At 33.9% G+C, this 8,814-nt stretch overlaps 1 long non-coding RNA gene across 1 annotated transcript; it reads right to left on the reverse strand.

The window, feature by feature from the left end:
• Nucleotides 1-6,231: 6,231 nt before the first annotated feature.
• Nucleotides 6,232-8,621, reverse strand: LOC106526630 (uncharacterized). The gene is made up of 2 exons (XR_001311278.1): nt 8,531-8,621; nt 6,232-7,234 (listed from the first exon to the last, which is right to left on the reverse strand). It is a non-coding gene; the product is annotated as an uncharacterized LOC106526630 (long non-coding RNA).
• Nucleotides 8,622-8,814: the final 193 nt, after the last annotated feature.

Genomic DNA, 8,814 nt, shown 5'->3' on the forward strand with positions numbered 1-8,814 from the left:
TGTTTCTTCCTGGTCCTCCGCTGCTGTTCCTTTGAGATCAATGGGAAGTTTTAAGCCCTCTAGTGAAGAAAAAAAGAAAAGAGAAAAGAAAACCTGACCTGACCTTCTTCTCTCTCCTCCGTGCACTGCGAGCACAGTCCATTAGGATGGGTGTTGTGATTGATTGTGTTGTTGGAGGACTGCACAAAGACTTTCAGTTCAGTAATGAGAAATGTTCTTTGCAGCCGTCCTCACTTTATTTTCTCAAGTGCTGTATCTGGGACAGCGATTAGGAACGAGGGAAATTCCACGGGTCTCAGGCCAGTTGTTTTTACAGGACAGATACATTTCTTTAAGCTGGGGGATAAAGTAGTGACAAATACACGATCCAGTTATCATCAGCTGAGTTTTTCAAGTAGTCAGATTATTATTTAGCCAGTAGATCCTCTTTACGTCAGCATATGAAGCATTTTCAAATATATTGCTACATTCAGATAAAAAATTCATTTGTTTTAGGAACTTATGTAAAAATGTGTAACTGCCTTCTGTGATGTAATTAATACCAACTGCAGCATTGCGTACCAAGTTTTAAATAAAGATCTGGTACAATTTGTTAGTGCTCGTATTATGTGTTGGAGATGATTCTCAGCTACTAAACAAATATCGGCTTAGCATCTTTAAAATTGATTAACTTGGAGTCATTTTGTGTTAACTGATTAGCTGGTGGGCTCAAAAACTTAATGCCAAAGTTTTAAACAAAGATCTTGTGTGATTTGTCAGCACTTAGAGTGTATGCAGGGGGTGACTCTTGTCTACTTCCACAGCAACATTTAAGCTCAAGATTTTTAAAACTGACTCAGTTAGTTGTTGTTTTTTTTCTAGACTTTGGTCATGACTACACACCTCAAGACTAGTTGGTTTCCTCCAAGACCCTGAAAACCTCTGATTAAATCAACAAGAAGTGGAGCAAGAGAGGTGTGTGTTCTCAGCATTTGATCCATCATAGAGCTGAAGTGGAGCAGTTAGGATTTACTCTTGCTGAAGAACATGGTTGAGAATCGAACCTATTCAGAAACCCTGGTCGTCCTATAAATTATTTAAACAACCTGCTTTAGGAGATTAACTTAATTATTCACATCTTGTTTATTTTAATATTGCAGACCACCAACTATTTTTTTTATTAATTTCACTAATTAACCCTTATATGACAATTATATGAGTTAATGATCAGATCACTATTATTTAGTAATTAGTTAATAATCCTGATGGTAAAAATTGATCAGTTCTTTATGATTAAGTAATATTTTGTTAACATTCCAGTAAGAATTTTTTGTCACTTCATTTCAAAATAATAAATTTATTCAAAAGACTGGATTAACAAACAAAAACAAATTTAAAGTTCTTGATATTTATTGGCAATACACTGAAATTTTAAGGAGAATCCATTTTCTGCTGATGGTTCAACACTCTCACCTTATTTGACTGGGATTTTGATTTCACTTATTCTAGAACTATTTATCATGAAATTGTTAGCTAGTTTTATTGTTGGTAATTAATAAGTAGTTAGCAAATAATTCATTAGTAAATCATTTATGTTTTTAACAATAAACATTAATTATAACCTTTGTGTAAAAAGAAGAAATTCTTGCACTGACAAATTATTATTATTTGCTTCCTAAAGGTGAAACGCAGGTGATTACGAATTTTTTTTCTTATGTCTTTGTCTGTCTGTTAGCAAAATATCTCATGACACACTGGCTGGATTTTAATGAAACTCTCGAAGTATAAATATTGGGTCTACGCTTGGATCTACACTTATAATTATTGGATCTTACAACATATCTGTTTTTTAATGTATTAGCTCAGTATCTGTAAAACTGAGTTAATTTTGCGTTAGCCAAGGTCTAGCTGTGTGAGTTGGTTTGAGTCCAAATGTTATCACTGTGCATTGCCAATGCAATGCACACTATTGTGATTCGTTTCCCATCCAAGTCATCTCCACTTTGGCACGCTTCTCCTCCTGCATACTTTGCCCTAGAGCTGCTATTGTAATTTATGTCTATAAAGCTCCTGTGCCAAATGATGGCTATGCCTTTTGGTGCCTGTACAACTTATAGTTTTTTGAAATATTAATGTTTAATAATTTGTAATGGGAGTCAATAGAGCCTTGCATTGGTCCAATACTGCCCCCTGCTGTATCTACTCAGTACTGAACCATAGTTTAATATTATTTGATCTCAATAGTTCAGTGGTTACAATACTAATATGATTGTATTTTGATGTTTTACTATAATGTTGTCTTAATACTGCTCTATTGTTGTAATATTATGCAGTTTAGTGTCAATAATTGTATTGGCAATGTGGCCTCTTTCTGCACACATACAAATCAACCCCTGGCACCATCTTCTGCCACAGCTCCAATGGTCTAATGGTCTGTGCCATGGRCTTTCATGTGRGAGAGCAGGGTTCAAAACCCAGCTAAAGCAACTTTAACAGATAAATCTCTACAAAATTCGTATTGTCACACAGTTACCCTTATTAGAGACACCTGTTGACTTGACAAGCAAAAGCTGGTGTAGAAAACACATTTGAACTTGGTCACAGTTCATTCTGCAAGTCCATTGCTGCAAGGCAATGCACTCTTGTTTTTACATCGTAAAAACCCATGTCTAGTTCAATTTGGACTCAAACCAACTCACACAGCTAGACCTTGGCTAACACAAAATTAACTCGGTTTTACAGATACTAAGCTAATACACTAAAAAACAGATAGGTTGGATTCACTAAACAAAATTATGTCAACTGGTTCTACTTAACAAAGCAAGTGTGAATCATTTCACAATATTGCATGAGGTTCTAAGTTTTGTTATTTATTTGTTTATTTTTTATTTATGTTAAGGTGATTTATTTATTTATTTATTTATTTATTTATTTATTTATTTATTTATTTATTTTAGCAAACTCCTTTCTGAAGCAGCATGAAACAAATTATTAGTGGAAAGGTGTGGAACCCAGAAAATCACAAGGCAGGTGACACCATTTTAATCTGGATTAGAGATTTACAAACATGTAGTGATTTACAAAGTAGATTCTTGCAACATGATTGGATTGTTCAGTGTTCCTTTTTCTTCTTTTTTGTAAAATCAGATGTAAAACTATGTTTTTCAGTACAAAACAAAACATGTTTTTAAACAAAAACTCGAGGCATAAAAAAAATCCAAGAAAATCATGAAATGAGAATGTGTTAAGAAAAAAGGTCTATTTACAATACAAAATGTTTTAAAAACTAACAGAAAAATGCTAAGATACACATTAAGATAAGTTTTTTTTTTGCATAAGGAAAACTAATAATTTCTGTTTTTTTAAATAATTGAATCAACCAGCAATCATTAACGAGATGCTAATGAATTTTTAACGACCACCTCTGACCTTTCCAGTGTGTAGTTTTCAATAATTAAACCAATTCTCTTTGACATTAAGTCCTTTTATACATAATTTTCACCCAACCTGATGGTTTAAAACATAAATAAAATCCTTCTGCTGGCCTTAGCCATAATTTATAGACATGAAAGAGGTCAAACCTTTTTTATCTCTGTAAGACAGCAGTAAAATCTTAACTACGATACATTTTTAAAACTGTGTTTCTTCTCAGGTCACGCCAGCTTCTACATTCAGACAGTGGGCTGTGCTGCAAAAGATCCAAACATATTTTACTGTAAAGAACATTAGAGCACTTTAATCATCCACTCTGCTCCTTTGTCCCTGTTCAAAAGAACAGGGCAAAGAAAGTGACATTCATCACATGCAGTCAGAACAACCAGAAAGGGCAGGGAGGGCTGATAAAACAGAAGGAGACAGGCAGCACAACAAAATGCCAAAAGCCACTGATTGGTACTGAGGCAAGAGAGCTAAAGCAGCAGAATATTAAGAGAAGAGTAAAGGGACAGTTTCACAGTTATTTCAGATCAGTGACTTTTGTTTTTGTTTTTGTTTACAGGCTGTTAACTACGCAGAGCATAAAACATACTCTGTACCTGCAGTAGACTTGACCTCCACAACTGGGGATTGCTTTTATAAATAATGGGTTTTACTCATCAGATCCAACCAGAGAAATAATTCAAAATAGTTTGCTTTCGTTCAGAACTCCAGGCAAGCAGAAATAAATCCAGATTAGACTTTCTGAAGTGGCTTTCTGCAGGAAATTTATGAACTAATAATAGCTAACTTTTTGTAAATAACCTATGGAAGCGTAGAGTTGTCACATGAAATTAAATTATTGTTAAGCTGTGTCTTGTTATACCAAGAAAAACTATGCTGTAAAAACGACCAACATTACACAATTTCATACATGTCAAGTTGAACGGATTGTCTGTAATTTACACGGATTTTCCCTCATTTTGCAGATATACGGATGAATCTCACAATCTCACAGATTTCTTCAAATTTTACGGATTTTTTCCAAACCTCAGTTTCAAATTAATTTAACACATCAGAGCCTGTAGGACGTTAAAAAATCAATAAATAAAATCAAATAACCATCTTCCAACCTGTTCTAATAAGACAAAAAATGAGTCCTACACTTCTTCTGCTCTCCTGTCCTCCAGGCACTGTCATCTCCACGGTCGACAGCAAACCGTAGCATGTTAGGACCAGATAGTTTCCTTGTTGTTGTTGGGTTTTTTTTAGATATTTTCTCATTATAACAAGATTGTTTTTAATGATAGTTTCTCGTTCTATAAAATACAGTCCAACAGTAATTTTATTTTATGTGAGAGCTCTACGCTTCCAAAATCTACCAATTTGTAACAAATTCTTTGGTCACAATGAGGGTGTTCCTTTATTTTTATTTATCAATTTATTTATTTATTCAAAACAAATATAATAATAAAGTTGGTAATATATTTTTATGTCAATATGCTCAAAAACACACCAGAGAAAACCATAAATTAACCCTTGCTGGTCCTGTTTGTTTAACTAAGTGTGTTTGAAAAAAATCTAACATCAAGAAAGATTCAAGTTTTCTATCATACTAGAGTTTTACACTTAATAAACTAAAACACATTCATTTATAGACTAAATGTTGACTTTAAATGTTTGTTACATAAGTTGATTTAAAAAGCATTTTAGTATTATTTTTAAACTTAGTTGTGATTTTCTGAATTAATTTCTGCTTTTGTCCAAATTTACATTTATTTTCTAGGACTTCATAGTGAAATTAAAATAGCTGAAAATGCCTTTCAAACAGTAGACTGTATCACAAACTTTTAGTGATCTAGATTGATTAACCCTATGATAGAATACACACAAAAATATAAATTGTTTCAACAAAGTGATTTTTGAAGATATTCTTTTTTATATAATAACAACAGGTTGGCATATTTCCATGACAAAGATTTATTTTTGTTAAAAAATAATAAAATTATTTTATAAATCTGTTTGTAAAAATGTTTGTCTTTATAGTTATTAGTAACAAGGAGTGCATTGAGCGTCAACAAGTGGCATTTTTACTCTAATTTAGAGCAGCGGAGTCGAAACCTGGTCCTCGAAAAGAAACATGAACAAAAGAACTTTGCGCCCAAGTTTCATCCAGTCAAACAAGAAATCAAGGATACAAAATATTTTGATAAGGCTAACCATCTAATACTTGAGCTGTTTTTCTGTTTTGGTACACCTGGTTTGAATGAATGAGTGATTATCAGACCTCTGCAGAACTTGAAAACCTGTTGAAACAACGTTAACCTTCAGGACCAGGGTTAGGCACCACTGATTCAGACTAAATATAAGATGGCAAAATATTGATGCTCCAATATGTTTAGAAGCTATAGCAAATTTATTGAAGTAGGTAAAAGTTACTTTAAAATATATTACTTTATTTAATGATTACCTGAAGAAAACAAGACACCACATTTATTTATTTATTTATTTATATCCTGGCGTTCAGTTAAAGATGTTTAAGGATTGTCTCAACAGAATGCTTAAAAGCTAAAACCACTTGTCATTTGGGAGATTTGTTGGAGATTATTTCAGATTTTATTCAGTGAAACTCAGACTAAAGCTGATACTACTGCTGGAGTTTGTGTGTGATTACTTTTGTTTAAAGGCTGTCTTTAGGTTCTTGAAATATTTTGATTCATTTATTTATTCAAATCTTTTCTAAGCTGTTGTGAGGCTGGACTGAACCAAACCATCACTTTGAAATGTGAGATGTGAGGTGTGTTGCACATTTAGTCAACAAATATGTCATTGAAAACGTTTTTTGTTACAAATTGTTTTGTTATGTTATTATTGCGTAATTTATTGACAGTAAGGATTACATATAATAGCATGACCATTTTCCTTCAGGAATCACAGAAAAACTAGGTTCAGTTAAATATTAAGATTAAAAAACAGAATTCACCATTTTTGCTTTCTGACGTTTCCTATGTTAACCTATAAGACACGTGTTTGGAATTATACATTTATATTTTGACACATAAAGAAACTACTTGACTTTGATTAAAACCCTTGGAAAGACTTTTATGGCTTTAATGCTGAAAATGTTTCAGGGGGAATTAAAAAAATAAGAGCACTGCAAAAAGAGAGAAAAAAGGGAAATATTTAAATAACATTGTTATAGCAGCGTTAAATAATAACCAGTGTGGGGTGAAGGTTAGGTGAATAAACTGTACGCCCAGTTTAATACACCCAGAATATTTAGAAATATGAGGAATAAAAAAAAACCTAAAATGTTACTGTTTGGAAATTGGTTTCTTTCAGCAGCAGGTCCCTGATTACTATAAATGATAAATGCTGTTCTTTTCTGTATTTGTGACATGTTCTGTCTCTTCAACACCCTCTATTTGCAACACAAGGATTTCTTAATGCTCTGTGGTGAATGGTGAGTATTATTGCAGAAGGCTCTTTGAAACGTACACCAGGCGGGAACTTGTTCAGATCCTCCATCGTTTCCTGAGAAACAGACGGTTCCAGTGATGGGGCTGGCACCATGTCTGCTGCTGCCGCCCACCAGTGATAGTCGCAGGATCAGGATTTGTTTTGTACTGTTTTATGTTCCAGTATAAAGAGGAAAGATAGGTGCTGTCTGCATCTAACAGTCACTGTGCTCCTTTGTGACTCCACGAAGCAACGTCCTCTGAGTCCTGGCCGTCTGTCCACATCTTTGTTCAGCTCGCTGCTGACAGTTTGAGTCGTTGTTCAGTATGTTGAACCAGAATCAGAGCTCTCGGCATATTTGAGAGAACTAATTCGCACAATCCTGCAAGACAATGAAACGGTCAAATGTTTAATCAATACCAATAATGATTTGAAAAAAATGTCACCAGCTCCCACCCCACAAGCCCCTACCTCCAGCCAACTGGAAGTTGATGATCACTGTTCTAGCACCATTTACTGCTATAAATGGCTGTTTTGGCTTTATAGCTTGTAAACTCCTGGTTTAGAGTCATTAAAGTGAGGTTCTCTGGAACAGGGGTTCTCAAACTTTTCAGGGACCCTTACAAGGGTGAAAAAATTCCAGGGACCCCCTCATAAATCCTGTGCTGATTTAAAAATATTTTAAACCCCTAAATTACATGAAAATCATATTTTTGTTCAGTTTGGTTTGGCATGTTTGTTTTGCTAGTGGATTGTTCCCCATATGCATTGTTGACAATAAAAAACAAATTAACAGTTTATTGACATTTTTTGAGGACCCCCAAGATATAGTTCACGGACCCCTGGAGGTCCTAGGACCCCAGTTAAGCTGTGAACAATAAGTGTCTTAGGCCTGGTTCACGCTGCAGGATAACTGTGCTAAATTTTTGCCCGATTTTACTGAGCCCCTAAAAGGACATTGGATGAAAAATTAAAACAAATATACAGTGTCTGGTGCACAATCAGAAACAGAAAAGAAGAATAGAAATAGAAAGCGAGATAACCTAAACGTGGAGGGGAATCCAAAATGCAGAATTCAGAAAAAAAAACTCATGACTACAGTCTCAAAGAATTTCTAAGAAATTCCTGCAAGAATAATTTTGTACATTACATCACATTTTTGTTGTACATTATTTCGTATAATTCTAGGGTTATTTTCAACAGCTGCAGTTAGCTGTAGCATTTGTTTGACACTTTAATCATGATTTTCATGACAGTTCTGTCAGAACAACTGTTGTCTCCTCTGAGAGCCCCTCACACTTCTTGCCTGTCTGAATTCCTCTTGGTACCAACATACAGTCTGCTTTTATTTTAGTGGTTTGGCTATAAACCATGCTGTTTTTGACAGTTTGGGACTAAGTGCAAGTAATAAGCACTTCCTTAATGAAGAACCGGCACATTTACTTTTTAACACCAAGGAAAAATCAAACTCATTAATTTGTGACATGAGGTAGAGAGTGATGTAAATGTTAATAAATAACGTAGTTGTTTTAGAATAAAAACACTACAGTTTGGCCTTGATCAAACTATTTATCAGTCAAGATTAAGCTCTTTTTCAAAAAGATATTCATTTCCATTCACTTCAAAAGATTTGATTATTTATTTAATATACAAACAAGCTGCTTCTTTGTTTCAGTACCTGTGTCAGATCCTCTTCAGTAGCTGCTAGTCTGCAGGATGAAGAAGAAAAAACACTCAGCAATAGCAGATTTTATTTGCAGTAACCACATTTTCACCTTTTTTTTTTTACTTTTAAATCATTGTCAAAACCATGTTCAAAGCACCCACGCACTTCGTTCAGCATTTTAAGCTCCAAGGTTGCAGAGCTGACAACAGCCAAGTTAGAATCAACATATTTAACATCATTAACTAGAAAAAATAAAATACCATGATAGCAACATAAAATAAAATTATATATATATA

The sequence above is a fragment of the Austrofundulus limnaeus genome, unplaced genomic scaffold (assembly GCF_001266775.1).
Source record: "Austrofundulus limnaeus strain Quisiro unplaced genomic scaffold, Austrofundulus_limnaeus-1.0 Scaffold285, whole genome shotgun sequence".
In the NCBI taxonomy this organism is placed as follows: Eukaryota; Metazoa; Chordata; class Actinopteri; order Cyprinodontiformes; family Rivulidae; genus Austrofundulus; species Austrofundulus limnaeus.